The 18,980-nt window shown below is 42.3% G+C and overlaps 1 long non-coding RNA gene across 2 annotated transcripts in view; it reads left to right on the top strand.

Moving 5' to 3' along the window:
- The window catches only part of LOC143292156 (uncharacterized), a 101,657-nt gene that overhangs the window by 41,136 nt on the left and 41,541 nt on the right, over positions 1-18,980 (top strand). For both annotated transcript variants that reach the window (XR_013056634.1, XR_013056633.1), the window contains exon 2: positions 234-371. This is a non-coding gene — a long non-coding RNA (uncharacterized LOC143292156). The remainder of the gene's footprint in view (positions 1-233; positions 372-18,980) is intronic.

Genomic DNA, 18,980 nt, shown 5'->3' with positions numbered 1-18,980 from the left:
CACCCAGTTTGTCACCATCATTTTGTCAGGTTCCCTGAATGCTAACATAGTGCTTGTAAATTGTGAGTGGCACATCTGGTGATGACTTTTGTTAAATCGTATCCTTTGTTTTACCCTAATTGGAATTTGAAGCATTGTGTGTGTGCTATTTCGCGGAAGATGAGAGTGATAATCTGTGTCTTTTTTCCAGGCCAGTCTCTCGGGTCTAATAATGAATCACCATCTTCTTGCAGGTGGTGACTGATATACAACAAACTGCACTGGCCAGACATCAGTTTTTCCGCCTCTGGACTTTGTAGTGGACACTCCCGCCCGCGTTTCCCGCCACTTGTTGTGAAGAAATGACCCAATGAGAGGCACTGCTCTACACAGTAAGTGAACGTCCGTCTAGTTGTCATGACAGAAAGAATGATGCATACTACATTTAGTTCAATATTCATAATAAAATTCGAACACACGTGACGGCGATTGACAATAAAAGTGATGGAAAGATGTCTTGCCATCTGACGCCACGAAGACAGAGCCACTCTCAGTGTAGTCGGGACCCACCAAGATCTGAATTATCCACTGACTGTGTTTGATATGTAGGTTTCTTTCTTTCTTTCTTTCTTGAACGAATGACTAAATGATATAGATACTTTTTTGCGCCTATCCTCGGTCGGAGACCAAGCTCTATGCGCTTTACGAATAAGGAGTCATTTTGCACGACAGGCTGCCTACCTGGGTAGAGCCGACTGACGACTGCTCATCATTCGTTTCCTGTGCCATTCAGTCAGATTTCAGTCACGCACACACACACACGCTCAGCCAGACATGTAACATTCTTCTCCCGTTGCCTAGTGGAGGAAAAGTGATTTACTATTCTTTTGAGTCTGTGAGCCCAAAACGTCGCGGATGGAGGTACAGTAGGCGTGACGGGCAGTGCGGTGAGAGGGAAGCGGTGACTGTAAGGTGATATGGAAATCTGTTCCGTATCCAGGTAAACGGGAAGAACGTTGTTACTCCTGTCCTCCTTACAAGTAGCCGTGCGGCGATTAAAACGACCAAATCCGAAAAAAAAAAACCAACAACAGTATTTCCTTAGGAACTTGCCACAACACAAACACAGTTATGGATGAACAGGACAAGAAGAAAATCTCATGCAAAGTCCTGTCCTGATGCATGTACATTGAAATTATGTGATGGATGTCATCATAGCTAGAAGTCTGAAACTGACCAAACATGGATTTCATGACTATTCGACAGTTCCCTTCCACTGAAGCAACAACAAGAACATTGGTCTGTTCATTGGTTTTGTCAAAGCTGGACTGTTATAACCTTCTTCTGGCTGGTTCACCTAAGAACCTTCTTTGAGGAGGTCCAGAACAGTGCCGCTATGCTTGTCCCTGGACCAGACGGGAACATCATTATCACGTCTCTCTTAAAATACCTTCACTGGTTACCTGCTCAGTTCAGAATCAGCTACAAACTCGCACTTGTTTCTGGTCTATTTTTGGCACTCCCCCGAGATATCTTTCAGATGTTATCCATGCATGTATCCCATCCCGTCAGCTCCGTTCTACTGCCGATACTCGTCCTTTTCGCATCTCTTGTGTCAGAGCAAAGTCCTTGCGTTAGTGTTCTTTATCTGTTCATGGCTCAGCTCTTTGGAGGCAAGTCCTGCTACAGATCAACAACTCTTGTTCTACCACTTCATTCCAGTTTTCCATAACACACACTTCTTCACACGACTGTAGAACACCAACGCAACACTACATTTTTCTGATTGTGTACTTCTCGTGTGTGTGTGTGTGCGTGCGTGCGTGCGTTCGTGCTTATGTGTGTGTGTTTGTGTGTGTATTTTGTGCGCGTGTGCCTGTGTTTGTGTGTGTGTGAACTCAGAACTCATTTAATTGTCCTGTGTGTGTCTGTGTGTCTATATATATATATATACTCTGTGTGTGTGTGTGTGTGTGTGTGTGTGTGTGTGTGTGTGTGTGTGTTTATACCCGTCACGTTTTTGTAAAGCGCCTGGAGCCCTATTTCAGAGAATAGGCACGATATAACTTCACGCTGTTATTACTGTTGATGTTAAACGGGGGCCCCCAGTCTGCCATTACATTCATCTTTTCCCTCCCTTGTGTCAGTGCAGAGTAGGGGAGTGTGGTGGGGGAAGGGAGGGGTGGGGGGGGCAGGCAAGTGAGGAGTGAGGGCGAGTGGTTTTGGAGTGGAGGAATGGGACAATACACACGCGCGCGCACGTGCGCACACACACGTTCTCACTTTTCCTCCCACCCCCATCCCCCACTCTCACGCTTTTTTTTCCCTTGCGAGCCAACACACGCACACACGCGGGCATACACTTCTGGAGTAAGTGCAAAAGTAGTGGTTTTAGATTGGATCCTTTTTTGATTGGATGAATGGGATAACACACACATACACATATATGCGCGAGCGCACACGCACACACACATTCACACACACACACACACACACACACACACACACACACACTTATTGGTATGCCATTGACTGATGTCAATCATTTTTACCCACTTCCATTCCCGACGTTTTAGGCGGAGATAATTGTTTTTATTTAATTATGGCTTTTTGGTTAATTGCCGTTCTCCGCTTGAAGTCTCACTGTGATAAATGTGTTTTCCGCTTAGCCCATAACAACCCTCTCCCCGCACACACACACACACACACACACACACACACATTACACATTCTCTCTCTCTCACACACACACACACACACACACACAATTACACACACACACGCACACACACACAACACAACACCACACACAATCACATACACACACACAACACAACACCACACACAATCACACACACACGCACGCAATTTCAGAAGGTGTGTCCGTGGTTAACATTAAAACAAGCAGAAAAGGGAAAACAGTTGTGATGAAACTTCTTTGAGCAGGCAACATTTTGTTGACTGCACCGATTGACCCGACTTGGACATATCCAGCTAGCAACGCAATGGACCTAGTTGCATTGCTTGGTTTTAACTTTTTGACAGTAACACGTGACTAAATGCCTACGTTGACCGAACTACGCCATTGGTCAGTTCCATTACTACACACAGTTAGTAGCGGGTTACGACCATACTAGGCTCTTCCGTCCGAGCAATGCAACTGGCTCCTGGCTGCCTGATAACGCTGACGCGCTTGTCTGAAAGAGCAAGTTGTAAAACTTAACACAGACAAGCATTTTTGACTCACTTGTGTAAACAAAGTGAGTCTTTGTTTTAACCCGGTGTTCGGTTGTCTGTGTGTGTGTGTCTGTGGTAAACTTTAACATTGCCATTTTCTCTGCAAATACTTTGTCAGTTGACACCAAATTTGGCACAAAAATAGGAAAGATTCAATTCTTTCCAGTCATCTTGTTTAAAACAATATTGCACCTCCTGGATGGGCACAAAAAAAAAAAAAAAAAAGAAGCCAAATTATATGCAAACTGGATTTACTGTTATATTTATATTTTTTTATTCTCTAAAATTGGCACTTTGATATGATATTCTGACCCAACAACAAGAGCAGTCATTTTTATCATTTTTTGTTCAAACAGGAACTTCTTTTGCTCAGCATGGAAGTTATATTTATTTTGCAAAGGTTTTGGTGCAGATAGTAAAAAAGGGAAATTAATCTGTAATTAATGCTAGGGGACTTAATTTGCTTTAAACTGATCTTTCTCATCTTAACCATTACATTTGAAATTATACTTAATACATAAAAAGCTTGTGAATTGTGTGTTTTACTCTCAGTGTACAGGGCTTTCACTATGTTCATTCGCCCAAGTGGTCTTTTTCGGAAAATACTAAAATCAATACGAGTGGACTTTATAGATCTATTGGTTGAGCCCTGAAGGTCATGGGCAAAATCAATTTTGTACACATATTTATACATATTCAAAGCGCGTGCTCATATTCTTCGCGAACGCGAACGACGCCATTTTGTTTCAAGTTGTTGACCTGCCCGTTCAATCCTATATTCAATCGACAATACACGATAACATGTGATGGAAAGTTGGAGAAGGAGACCGTTAAATATTTATTCAGAGAAAGATTTGTGAACGCCTCATCACTTACTGGATTATGCCCCAAACTGCCATAAACGATATCCATAGAATCAGTCGGAATTCACAGTTAAAAATAATAAACCATGAGAGTTAATACCCTTGAATTGATGAAACGCAAAAATTTCCAGTCTTGACTTTTCTCAAAATGAAGTCCTTTACACTTCATACAACGTTTAGAAGTACTTGTACTTGGCTCTACATGTTATTAGTTTATCAAAATACTCAATTTTCATATCAACTTTAAAACTATAAAACTAGAATGAACATAAAACAGAAATTGAATCGACCCTGTCAACCGGGTGTAACTAAACTTGTACATCTATCTAGATCCAGAGAAAACGGCTAAATGTTGCAGTGTGATTGCGGCGATAGCCACGTCTCCTTTACCATGGACTTAAAAAGAATTTTTAATTGTCCTTGATTTTTTGAATGCCCAAGATACACCAGAATAATATGATTTGAACAGCGTTCTCACTGCGAATACCGCAATCGATTTATCGCCCTTTAAAAAAGCAAGTTTAAATAGGATATTTTTGAACGTCAGTTAAGAAGCCACGATAGTGTAATGGATAAGACACTTTCTTCTCATCCGAACACGCGGGGTTCGAAACTGCCGTTAGGACTTTTTTTTTTTTTTTTTTAACCCGAAGCTTTATAATAACAAACACAGAACACATTTTAACGATTAGATTTTTTTAAGTGTATCACAAGTGAGTCTTGAAGGCCTTGCTTCTCTTGTTGTTGTTGTTGTTGTTCAAGTGGAATTTCGTTTCTGCGCAGTCTTTGCATGTGTCGCTTCGGAAAAGGCAATTTCTGTTAGATTAAAAGAACGAGCACACTCAATAGCCTCTCTCTTTCTCACGTACACGCATAAACACACACAGACACACAGACACAGACACACACACACACACACACACACACACACACACACACACACACACACACATGCACACACACGCGCGCGCGCATATATATATATATCTATATATATACACAGAGAGAGTCAACCCTCACACCCCTCTCTCTCCATTGACCACCGCCCACAAAACGCCAAGCCTCCATTAAGTTGTTTGTTTCCCTATAACGGGGCTGCTCACCACACAGCCTGCACCCTTTATTATCACGGCTAAAGCGTCCATCCCGCTGTGCTAATCGTTCCCCCGTTACAAGTGATAGCAGCCCAGGGTGGGTACTTTTTTTTTCTTGTCCCGTGCCGTTACTAACTCCAGCACACCATGACTCCTCGTCAAGCTGACCTAACCCCTTTCCCACTCCTCCCTCCCCCTCCCTCTAGACATGTCTCTGAATGATAGACAAAGTGTCCTTGACGGTACGTACGTCCTATGAACTCCATCCCCCTCCCGCCTCCCGCACCTCCACACCCCTCCCACCCCACCCCCCGGCCCCCCACTCCCAGTCCCCTGCCTCTGTCCCCATCGCTCGGTCCCGTTAGCCAGGAGATTCGATAGACTCATGAGCCTTCCTCTGAGTGCAAACCCATCCATCTATCTGCTGCGTTGACTGACAGGAATCAGTCTTGGTTGGGTGGTGTTTGAAGACTTGGGACGATGGTTCGTGACTGTGTGTGAAGATTGGAGAAAGAGTTGTTCTCTTCAGTCCATTGAACGTGCTGGGGGCAAATGATTCACGTCAACATCTAATCTGCTGCTCTCTGCATCCGCCCTTCTACTTTCTTTTTCTTCTTCTTATTTTTTTCTCCGTCTCTGCCTCTTCCTCTTTCTTCTTCTCCCCCTCCTTCTCCTCCTCCTCCTCCTCCTCCTTCTTCTTCTTCTTCTTCTTCTTCTTCTTCTCTTCCTCCTCCTACTCCTCCTTCTTTTGTCTTCTTCTCTTCCTCCTCCTTCTTCTTCTGTCTTCTTCTTCTCTTCCTCCTCCTCCTCCTTCTTCTTCTTCTTCGTCTTCGTCTTCAATATTTAAAATCATTATTTTGTTTCCAGTCCCAACGAACATCAGACAGAGCTATTGTCCCAAAGCACAGAATGGGACATGCTTCCAGAAACATGTCGTCAAATCCCAGCCATATCCTTCTTTAAGTCAAACATAAAAATATTTCTATTCGATACTTTTGATTAACCTACTCGCGGTCTTTTGCAAATACAAGCTGGTACTCTGTCCACTGGATGCCATGCTATGATTAATGAAAAGTGATCGTGCTAGTAACTGAACAGTAAGTGCGCGCGCGCGTGTGTGTGTGTGTGTGTTTGAGTGTGTGGGCGTGAATGTGTACGTATATCTTTGTGTGCTTGTTTTATTATGTGTGTGTGTGTGTGCGCGCGCGCGCAAGAGCACGACCGCGCGCACATACACCTATGTAGGTGATAATGTAACAATTGTTCTTTTCATTGCTTTCCTATTTTTAATGGACTATTCCAGTTACTATTCTTATTCGACGTTCTTATTATCTTATCTTATTTCATTTTATTTCTATATTTTTTATGTTTTGTGTCGTTAAATGGACAGAATTCTAAAAAGGCCTTTACTGCGCCTAATTCTTTACCCATTAAAGATTCAATCAATCAATCCGTCAATCAGTCTTCTTCTCCTCCTCCTCCTCCTTTTTCTCCTCCTCCTTCTCCTCCTATTCCTCCTCCTCCTTCTTCTCCTCCTCCTCCTCCTTCTTCTCTTTTCCTCCTCTCCTCCTCCTTCTTCGTCTTCTTCTTCTCCTTCTCCTCCCTTCCGTCTTCACACAGTGCTGGTTTCGGTCACTGTGTCAACACCAGTTAAAATTTTTTGAATGTTCACTGTCGTTTCTAGACTTCGGTCTATGGACCGCAACAATGTTCATCTGATGCAGTGAAAGGCTCTCCCTATGTTCATTATATTGCAGTGGTGTTAGTACTGATTGTTTCAATTCCTGTAATACATTGTGCACACGTGAATTCCCCTTCTGTAAGTGTCTTTGGCCTTTACTTTAAAAAAAAAAGAAAGAAAAAAGAATCGTTCAGTTTCGTTTCTTTCTCTCTGTATCTATATAAAGTGTGTCTAAACGTAGGTCTCTATCTCTCTCTCTCTCTCAACACACACACACACACACACACACACACACACACACACCTGTATGTATAGTGTGTGTTCGCGCGCGCGCGCGCCTGTGTAACAGAGAAACAGACAGACAGACAGACTGTGATATTGTAGGTGTGAGCAATATCATTGTTACGGGTGTAAGAAATACATTCCATGGCTGGGTCCCACTCCAACCAATCTATAAAGCATTTTAACAAAGGCTTCATTGTACCCTGATGTTCTGATTGAGTTCTGTTTGCGAAGTGCTGCAAGGATGGAAGATATGATTTGATTAATCGATTACTAATAACTCCGTTCACAATAGCAAATGCTCTTCTGCTGCAGTATATTCACGTTAGATACGAGAAAACAATAATGATAATGATTATAAATCATTTAAAACACGTTTACATAAGAACCAGAATAAAAAGTGGTGCAGACAATTATTACAACCACAGCTCTGTTGCTTGCCAAACTTTTGCGCATAAATATTGAGTATTCACGCACTTACATACTTCCATCGAGGTTGGAGATATGCAAAGCACACCAGACACCACACAAACAGCTGACAAAACCAAACCACCTGAAGATAACGCATGTTGTTGAATGGGACGGGCGAAAATACATTGTTAATTTATTGCTTATAGAATGAAAGAATGTTAAGTTTGCATTGCTGTTTGTGCGCCTGTATATATTTCAAAATTTCACCTTTGATTCCAAAGTACATCTACTCTGTTTGCCCCCATCTCACCACTCATTCCCCCCATCCTGTCCTACAAAGTAAACGATAACATCCTATTGTGAACAAGAGAGGCAAGGCCTTCAAGACTCACTTATGATACACTTTAAAAAAAAAACAAGCTTTTTATGTGTTGAGTATAATTTCAAAATGTAATGTTTAAGATGAGAAAGATCAGTTTAAAGCAAATTAAGTCCCCCTAGCATTAATTACAGAGTAATTTCCCTTTTTTACTATCTGCACCAAAACGTTTGCAAAATAAATATAACTTCCATGTTTAGCAAAAGAAGTTCCTGTTTGAACAAAAAATGATAATAATGACTGCTCTTGTTGTTGGGTCAGAATATCAGATCAAAGTGCCAAGTTTAGAGAATACAAAAAATATAAATATAACAGTAAATGCAGTTTGCATATAATTAGGCTTCATTTATTATTTTTTTGTGCCCATCCCATAGGTGCAATATTGTTTTAAACAAGATGACTGGAAAGAACTGAATTTTTCCTATTTTTATGCCTAATTTGGTGTCAACTGACAAAGTATTTGCAGAGAAAATGTCAATGTTAAAGTTTACCACGGACACACACACACACACACACAGACAACCGAACACCGGGTTAAAACATAGACTCACTTTGTTTACACAAGTGAGTCAAAAATCAATACTTCAACAGAATGCTTGCAATCACCAGTATGTGCCACGGGACAGTAAACAAGAGTCCTCCCGTCCATGAAAGAATGTTTGTATGGAAGTTTAACAGGAAAGGTAAAACCAGCATAAAACGAGGAATGGAGTGAACATTCTTCTGGTGTACATTCAAGAAAACAGAGACGTAAAACCAGCATGGAATGGAGTAAAACGTCTGCTGCATTATTCAGCGTGGTATCGTCCACAGCCACGCCCAGACACTCCCCCATCCCGTTACATTAATTCTGTCAGGCAGATCGTTTCCACAGTGTCTGCTGAAAAGAGGAGATAATTTGCAGGTGTTTGCTCTGCTCTGAACGCTGGCCTTCCGGGCTGCTGAGAGGTACGTTACTTCCGGCCTGGTCCTAGGCCTGACATTGTGAAGGTGGAGTTCCACTGGTTAAAACAGTGGGGGAATGCAGGGGTGTGGCATGGATACCTTCCGCGGCTGTGCTGCGTTCAGTTCATATATATATATATATAGCGCGTAAAGATTTACACGTGGTACTCACACACACACACACACACACACACACACAAACAAACACACGCACTTACACACAACCTCTGCACCACCTCCCTTCACTGACTGTACCAAAACGTTAAATTAATGGCCTAGGTTGCTTCCATTCCCTTTTTTTTCTTTATCTCGGCAAAGCTTCCTCCCATCTCACACCCTCCTCCCTCCCTGCTGAGATAATCGTTCCCCCTAGAACTGATAGCAGGCCAGTTTTCCCTGCCGTTACAGCAGCACACCACGGCTACCCCACTTCATGTCGCTCTGACACCCAACCCCCATCAGTCGCCCCACCCCCTGTCACACACACACACACACGTGTTAGTGATAGTCACGGTGTCGCCCAGGGTACGTACGTCCTGTGACCCCAAGCACTCCCGACCCCTGCCTGACCCCTTCCCTCCGTTCCTTTACTCCATCCTGTTAATCTCTCAGCTGGGTTAGGTGTGGCTTAATCTCTCAGCTGGATTAGATAAGGTTTAATCTCTCAGCTGGATTAGATAAGGTTTAATCTCTCAGCTGGGTTAGATAAGGTTTAATCTCTCAGCTGGATTAGATAAGGTTTAATCTCTCAGCTGGATTAGATAAGGTTTAATCTCTCAGCTGGGTTAGATAAGGTTTAATCTCTCAGCTGGATTAGATAAGGTTTAATCTCTCAGCTGGGTTAGGTGTGGCTTAATCTCTCGGCTGGATTAGGCACACGCAATCTGTTGGGAGTTCCGGAGTGCAAAGCCATCTGCAATGTGACTGACAGGCTTCAGCATCGCTCGGGTGAGGAGACTGGACGATTAGCGATGGGATTTTAATCAATATGGCTTCTTCTTTTTTTTCCCTTGGTGTCTTTCACATGATGGGATTTTAATCAATATGGCTTCTTCTTTTTTTTCCCTTGGTGTCTTTCACATGATGGGATTTTAATCAATATGGCTTCTTCTTTTTTTTCCTTGGTGTCTTTCACATGATGGGATTTTAATCAATATGGCTTCTTTTTTTTCCTTGGTGTCTTTCACATGATGGGGTTTTAATCAATATGGCTTCTTCTTTTTTTTTCCTTGGTGTCTTTCACATGATGGGATTTTAATCAGTATGGCTTCTTCTTTTTTTCCTTGGTGTCTTTCACATGATGGGATTTTAATCAATATGGCTTCTTCTTTTTTTTCCTTGGTGTCTTTCACATGATGGGATTTTAATCAATATGGCTCTTCTTTTTTTTCCTTCGTGTCTTTCACATGATGGGATTTTAATCAATATGGCTTCTTCTTTTTTTCCTTGGTGTCTTTCACATGATGGGATTTTAATCAATATGGCTTCTTTTTTTTTCCTTGGTGTCTTTCACATGATGGGATTTTAATCAATATGGCTTCTTCTTTTTTTCCTTCGTGTCTTTCACATGATGGGATTTTAATCAGTATGGCTTCTTTTTTTTTCCTTGGTGTCTTTCACATGATGGGATTTTAATCAGTATGGCTTCTTCTTTTTTTTCCTTGGTGTCTTTCACATGATGGGGTTTTAATCAGTATGGCTTCTTTTTTTTCCCTTGGTGTCTTTCACATGATGGGATTTTAATCAATATGGCTTCTTCTTTTTTTTTCCTTGGTGTCTTTCACATGATGGGATCTTAATCAATATGGCTTCTTCTTTTTTTCCTTGGTGTCTTTCACATGATGGGATTTTAATCAATATGGCTTCTTTTTTTTCCTTCGTGTCTTTCACATGATGGGATTTTAATCAATATGGCTTCTTTTTTTTTCCTTCGTGTCTTTCATATGATGGAATACGAGTTCCTGGTCTTAGTGTCTTTTTCCGTCGCTCGCTTCAAATCCATATACGCTACACCACATACGCTTTGCAGATGCCTCCCTGTCTCACACAGAATAAAGTACAAGATCAACACTATGTTATAAATGTATTCACAAATCTGCCCCTTCATATCTCTATGGCTGCCTTCACCTCTACACTCCATCTCGCTCTCTCTGATCAGCTTCGGATCCACTGTGTTTACGCGTACCCAGATTCAAACGCTTCACTGTCGGCCCCAGTTCTAGAGTTATGCCTGCGTTTGAATGACTGGTGCGAAAGCGCTTTGATTTGTCTGTGCACAAGTTTCAGCGCTATATAAATATAATAATAATAATATTATTATTATTATGTCCGACCAGCAGCGTAACCCAACACGCTTAGTCAAGCCAAGTAAAGAGAGGGTGAGTGAGAGAGAGAGAGAGAGATCAGAGCAGCCTGCTGTCTGTAGTGGCAAGCTTATCGTATCAGCTCTTTTCTCCACCTCATGTCCAAGTGATCGTCACCTCCCCCCCCCCCTTCCCCAACCCCATATCTCCCAACCCGACCCCCAACCCCACCCACAAGACCACAAATGGTGTCAATTATTACTAACACCCCTGCTGCCGTGCAGTGAGTTTTTACATTATTGCTGACACCCCTTTTGCCGTGCAGTGAGTTTTTACATTATTACTGACACCCCTGTTGCCGTGCAGTGAGTTTTTACATTATTACTGACAACCCTGTTGCCGTGCAGTGAGTTTTTACATTATTACTGACAACCCTATTGCCGTGCAGTGAGTTTTTACATTATTGCTGACACCCCTTTTGCCGTGCAGTGAGTTTTTACATTATTGCTGACACCCCTGTTGCCGTGCAGTGAGTTTTTACATTATTACTGACGCCCCTGTTGCCGTGCAGTGAGTGTTTACATTATTACTGACACCCCTATTGCCGTGCAGTGAGTTTTTACATTATTGCTGACACCCCTTTTGCCGTGCAGTTAGTTTTTACATTATTGCTGACACCCTGCTGCCGTGCAGTTAGTTTTTACATTATTACTGACGCCCCTGTTGCCGTGCAGTGAGTTTTTACATTATTGCTGACACCCCTTTTGCCGTGCAGTTAGTTTTTACATTATTGCTGACACCCCTATTGCCGTGCAGTGAGTTTTTACATTATTACTGACGCCCCTGTTGCCGTGCAGTGAGTTTTTACATTATTACTGACACCCCTGTTGCCGTGCAGTGAGTGTTTACATTATTACTGACACCCCTGTTGCCGTGCAGTGAGTGTTTACATTATTACTGACGCCCTGCTGCCGTGCAGTTAGTTTTTACGGAAGCGCCGAAAGCTGGTGAAGCATGACTCTCCATGACTCCAGTCTCCCCCGATAAGAAAGCTGGCAGCAGGCGGGGCCCCGAGCTCCCCAAATGTCAGCTTTCCGGAGTGATAGATGAAAGTCAACCCTATCTGCAGAGTTTAACCTTTAAGGTCTGTCTCTCCCCTTCCAAGGCTGTATACTTACAAATGTAGCACGTGTTTGTTTGTTTGTCATTTACGCACGCGCGCGCGTGCGACCACACACCCACACATCCAAAACTGGGCACGCGCGCGCCACACACACTCACATGTAGAAAATGCATGTACATGCGTACAGTACAAACACACGCGCGCGTGCACACACACACACACACACACACACACACACATGCACACCGACTGCTGTACAACTGGAAAAAAGCGTTAATAACAATACATAAATAAAATCGACAAATCAATCCAAGACAAAAAGCACCCTACTCTGAAAGCAAAAACTTAATGCGTGCATGTGTGCAGCTGATATCACACAGATCACACGAATAGCTGCTTATCATTTAAATTTTGATGAATTATTTTTCCCCACTGTTCCTTTCGACAGAACAATTATCAAATCATAATAATAATGACAATAACAACTGCTGTTGTATTTTTAATCTAAGTAAAAACATGACGATATTGACAGGAAGGCAGTGTAAGGTACGAAGTAACAGAAACAACAGAATTTGCAAGGAATGTAATAGGCTTTCAGGAACTGCTAGGAATGAATTCCATTTTGTTTGTTTGAGAATATCCAAATAAGATGTAAGATTCCAAACAGACTGATACCACGTAAACGTCGATCAAATTCGTCAAAATTCGATTTATGCAATCTTTTTTGTCTGTTGTGGGGATGAAAACGCGTCATAATTAAAGCAAATTCTTAACAAATCGAGAAGGGTGTGTCGCATGTCCATACATCCGAAACATACATGCCAGTTTTCTTAAATTTGACTGTTTGTAAAGGAATGGTTATGTTTTTGTGCTTGTTTTGCTTGACATTGTTGAACTGAATCTAAGATTCAGTGTATAAGTTCTTGTATTCTCCACATCCCAAGCGAGGACTGAAGGTCGTCGAATCTTTGAATCAAAGATAAGGGTATGACAAGGAATTATACCTCCATGCTGCCTGGCTAAACTGTGTGTTAGTGAGTGTGTGCGCGCGCGCCGGCGCACCGGAAGTACATCATCTTTTAGTGATCGTCACCTTCATTTCTTTGTGTTCGCAGTTGGTTTGATGACGTCATCGTAGCTGTTGTCAAATGTATGCCATCCAGTACCTCACACACACACACACACACACACACACACACACACACACACACACCTGATGCGCACTCTCTCCTTTTCACACACATTCGCGCGCACGCGCAAACACACACACACACACACACACACACACTCTTGATGCGCACTCTCTCTCTCTCTTTCACACACATTCGCACGCGCGCGCGCGCGAACCACCGCCACCCACGCAATTTTTTCATACACGCTCCCACCAACCCACGCACCCCTCACCCATTGACACACGCACATACTGATATGTACCACACACACACACACACACACACACACACACACACTTGATTATTTCCGTGTGTTATGTTGGATGGGAAAATAAGTCCATTTGCCATCTCTTATTTTCTTCATAATTTTTTTTATCTTCCATCGTCCACACCCATTTTACCTGGAGCGGTAGTTGTTTCAGAACTCCAGGTTGTTTTGGATTTTCTTCAGATTTGAGACAGGATCGTAGTAGCCCGCCGTGTCGGACAAAGAGGAGCGTGTCTGTCAGTCTTGTTTGGTGTGGATCCGCATAGACATGGCCATGGAATCGCAGCTTGGATCTGCACGGGCGTCCACAGTGAGGGCAGAAAAACTGTCCGTGCTTTCTGAGTACTGCAACTGCTGCTTCCGCATACACCATACCATGCACAAAAAGTTCAGGGCCGCCATGTTATGAGGGGCGTGTTCTATAAAAGAAAAAAATAAGAAAAAGAAATCGCCAATTCATCCTTTAATGCCTGTAAGTGTGGTTCGGTTCGGTTACGGAAGGAGGCGTCACAGAGTTGGGACAAATCCATATACGCTACACCACATCTGCTAGGCAGATGCCTGACCAGCAGCGTGACCCAACGCGCTTAGTCAGCCTATATGTGTGGGTATTGCAGTTAATGGGCTTTTTTTTAAATATTTGTTTTAATTTGTATGGGGCATAGGTTTAATAACAGTGGAGCAAGAACGCTTATATTGGCATGTAGAAGAAATGTAAATTTCACGAAAAAATTAGTTGAATTTCACTGATCCTAGAGGGGATTAGGGTTGAGTTTTTTTGGGTTTTTTTTATTGTTCACGTACAATGCGAAACATTCCTAACAACAAATCAGCTGAATAATTTTGTTTGAGTAATTAAGTGGTTGTCGGTATGAGTGCCTTCCAGGTACCACGACCAATATGTGTGCGTCTCGATTCATAAACGTTTTAGTTCAACCGTTAACAATTCTGCGCCCTAAAAAAAAACATTGTGCATTCATTGCAATAGCCACACATGCTGAAAATCTACTATTTACTCAATTCGTTGTTCATATGATATTTCATTTTATTTTACTTTGTTTATAAACATACCCCTGACATCATCAATGGCCCTTAACTATTTGTGCCCAGTATATTTCAAAAAAAAAAAAAGCTGACAGCGTGGCATCCGTTTTATTTGTGCTCATGAATGTCACGGAACATAATAACAGACACTGCTCTCTTTCCCTCGCCGTGTGAAAAGCGGACTGTGAGTGTTTGCTGATTTCAGCCACCGACTGCTGGCGTGTGGCATCTGTGAACGATTGACGATCAAGCTTATTGTTTCCCCAGCACTCCTTCCTCTTTGTGTGTGTGTGTGTGTGTGTGCACATGTGTACGTGCGTTGCGTGTCAGCGTGTGCTCGTCTGTGTGTGTGTGTGTGTGTGTGTGTGTGTGTGTGTGAAGCTGCAATCTAACAGAACAGATGAGAAGGCGTAAGCAAGTACTCCCTTTTCTTCTTTCATTCGCAGACAGACAGACAGACTATGAGAGACAGAGTCAGAGACAAAAAGTTAGTGACGATAATGATATCAACAGAGCTATGAAAGAAAGAGCTGGGACACCCTGCCCGCTAAGCACTGCCAGAAAACCAAAAAATCAAACTACCCACAAAGAACACGTACTCCTACAGTAAGTGGCATGAGGCTGATAAGTGGACTGCAGTCTGGCACTGCGGCAGCCGGCATCAAATTTAACTTCTTGGCCATATGATTATTATGTTGTGGCTGATTTCAAGTCGCTGGGTCAGAGCGAACAATCTTCACACACACACACGCGCGCGCGCGCGCGCACGCACACACAGAAGGAAAAGAGCAGCAGCATCAGGAAAAATTCAGAACATGTCAGGCGTTATAACAGATGGCGAACCCTTAACTGGATGATTCAAGGAATCTCCAGTTGCTGTGTTTGAAGGGTTTACTTCTATAACCCCCATCCGTATCCCCCAACTCTACTTCCACCCTTACTTCCAGAATCCATGATCCATATTTATCTTCTTATGCTTTTTTCATTTCTTTTGTCAATCTTATTTTTTTAATTTATTCATTCATGTATTATTTATCTATTCATTCATTTATCACACATTTCTTTTTCAACTGTGGGAAAAGCTTAAGCGGTCTGCTGTAATGCTGCTGTGCCTCTAAATAATACAGAAAAGGGAGATGATAATGGCGGCCAGAGTTAATTTCCGGCTTTCCTTGCCCATCTCCAATTTTGCTTACACAGAATCTGAGTAGAAAATTAGAATACTTGTTGGACAATTTGCATTAGCGATCTTCAGTAGCAGCTCGATAGCTCAAAGTCACTTCTGGCATGGTGACTGTCGATCAGACAATGGCTCAGGTGCAAAGAGTTGTAAAACGTTGGACCTTCTGTCAGCGACTGTTTACACTGTGATGGCCATTAGTGTATGTCGGTGGGCTGCGGTGTTTGTTGGATACATTCATAGACAGGCCAGACTTGCTGTGCTGTTAAGACAAACTTTATTCTATGTCTGCATTCATCAACCTACAAACATCAACTGTGTGGTCACAGGTAAAAAGGCAAGACATCTGTTTACAGAGTGAGTGATCTCTAATCATGAATACAGTCACTGTCCAGCATAGTTCACGAGGAACTGGTGATCAGATCACAACTCATTACAGTGTGCAGAGAGACAGAGAGAGAGAGAGCAAAATAACATGGAAAATGTGGTGGTGACCTTTTACACGTCTAGCACGTTAGGGTGTGGATATCAACACGTCTGTAAAACAAGTTACACTGCCGCTCATGTCACTTGCGAGACTGCCGAAAAATGAAAGTGGAGTGTGTGTGTGTGATGGTGGTGGTGGTGGTGGGGGGTGTGATAATGACGTCATCATTCCATTATTCTCAGCCCTCTTTTTCTCTCCCGCTCCCCTCACCCCCATCACTCCCACTGACACCCACTTACCGTCCTTGTGAACCCCAACCAAGACGCATAAACTGTGTAATGGGTATATTCATCCCTTTTTTTTCCGTCTTCACAGGCTCACGCGATCGCGTGCGTTTGTACACTGGTACGTGCACTCGCTTGTGCGTCTGTCTCACTATGCGCCTGCGCGCAAGGTATACAGGAAAATATACACGTGGCCTGGCTTTCATTTCAGTTTATAACATTTATTATCTTTTAACTGTTACACGCCGCGCCGCAGCCACAGCCTGCGAAGGGAGCGAACTCTACCCGTCCCTGACGCCAGTCGCAGAGAAACCGTGTGTCCTTTACATCTGATTTCTTTTCATTTCTTTCCTCTCAACGTCTGTCGTGCTTTCTATAACCCGGCACCATCAGGACAGACTTTACGACCAATATTCACTGGAATTTGCTCTTAGTGTCTGTTGTGTGGTTTTCTACAGTCTGGCACCTTCAGGACAGATTTTACGACCAGTTCATGTTCACCGGGCATTTCTGCTGACAGCAACAAAACTAAATTTCTTCTTTTATGCTAGCGAGCGTGCGCTTTGAAGTGTCAGTCTCTCTTTTATTCCTTCTCCATTTCTCAGTTTCTGTCTCTGTCTGTCTGTCTGTCTGTCTGTCTGTCTCTCTCTCCCTTGAGGGCTGGATGTAAAAAAAAAAAAGGAAAAAAAAGGGAAAAAAAAAGAGCAATTGCTTCGTGAAATAAAATTCCGTTTCGTTTCTCTGTGTGTGTGTGTCTCAGTCACGCCCATGCACCGGAGATAGAGTATAGGCAGAAACAGATACGGAATGGGTCATTAGCGGCAGATAAAACAAGGCTGATAATTCTTAACGACTGACTGCTACCTTGGCAGCCACTACATCAGTCTTTTTGCTAATGATGTTTGACGCCGTGTGGACGCTGTGACCGGAGATAAGGAGCCCCGCAACGTATCATTTAAAGAACCAGCAAGTGCGGGGGTCCCCTGATACTGAGGAATAAAACTGGAACTTCAGTACTCTTCCTTACAGAACTCACAATTTTTTCAAAACATTTTTGACTCACTTGTGTAAACAAAGTGAGTCTATGTTTTAACCCGGTGTTCGGTTGTCTGTGTGTGTGTATGTCTGTGTGTCCGTGGTAAACTTTAACATTGACATTTTCTCTGCAAATACTTTGTCAGTTGACACCAAATTAGGCATAAAAATAGGAAAAATTCAGTTCTTTCCAGTCATCTTGTTTAAAACAATATTTCACCTATGGGATGGGCACAAAATTTTTTTTAAAATGAAGCCTAATTATATGCAAAATGCATTTACTCTTATATTTATATTTTTTGTATTCTCTAAACTTGCCACTTTGATCTGATATTCTGACCCAACAACAAGAGCAGTCATTATTATCATTTTTTGTTCAAACAGGAGCTTCTTTTGCAAAGCATGGAAGTTTTATTTATTTTGCAAACGTTTTGGTGCAGATAGTAAAAAAAGGGAAATTACTCTGTAATTAATGCTAGGGGACTTGATTTGCTTTAAACGACTCTTTCTCATCTTAAACATTACATTTTGAAATTATACTCAATACATAAAAAGCTTGGATATTTTTTTTAAGTGTATCACAAGTGAGTCTTGAAGGCCTTGCCTCTCTTGTTTTCTTTTTCATTTCTGCTGTACTGTATGCTGGGCAGGGTTAAAAAAAGTGATTTAGCATCGCTAAGTTCGACTAGAGTTCTTAAGTCCGACCGTTTACTACTTTGATCGCCTTTGGAAACCAGCCTTTTTCTTTCTTTGATTCATTCAATATTCCTTGTGAACCCGGTACACTTGGTAATAAAGACATATTCTATTCTATTTTATTCATTCATTCTTTCTTTCTTTCTTTTCAATCCTTGATTATCCAAAGATTATCCTATGCTTTGTGAACAAGCAGATGAAACTGGAAAATCATTTCATGTACTCGTAAAATTTGCCCGTATTGGCCTGTTTATGAAGCAAGAAATCAAAACTGGGAATCACTTCCCTTTTTGTGATTTTTAGTGACACTTTGCCAACTCACATTTTCGACAGAAGTTATCAAATCGGGCAATTTATCCGTTCATTAAACTGAGAGGGGAACAGGGAAGGTCTTTTTTTTTTTTTTTTTTTACTGGCGCATACATAGACATACTGCAAAATTATTATTGGTTTTGTATTCTCGACGACCGCCAGTGTTTGGATGTGTAAGGAGGATGAGAATACATACACACACAATGAGAGAGAGGGGGGGAGGAAGGGGAGGGGGGGGGGATGAGAAGGAATAGAAAAAGACCGA

The sequence above is a fragment of the Babylonia areolata genome, chromosome 18, assembly GCF_041734735.1.
Source record: "Babylonia areolata isolate BAREFJ2019XMU chromosome 18, ASM4173473v1, whole genome shotgun sequence".
Taxonomy (NCBI): Eukaryota; Metazoa; Mollusca; class Gastropoda; order Neogastropoda; family Buccinidae; genus Babylonia; species Babylonia areolata.
Note: the sequence above shows the minus strand (reverse complement) of the source record. Positions and strands in the feature narration are given on the sequence as shown.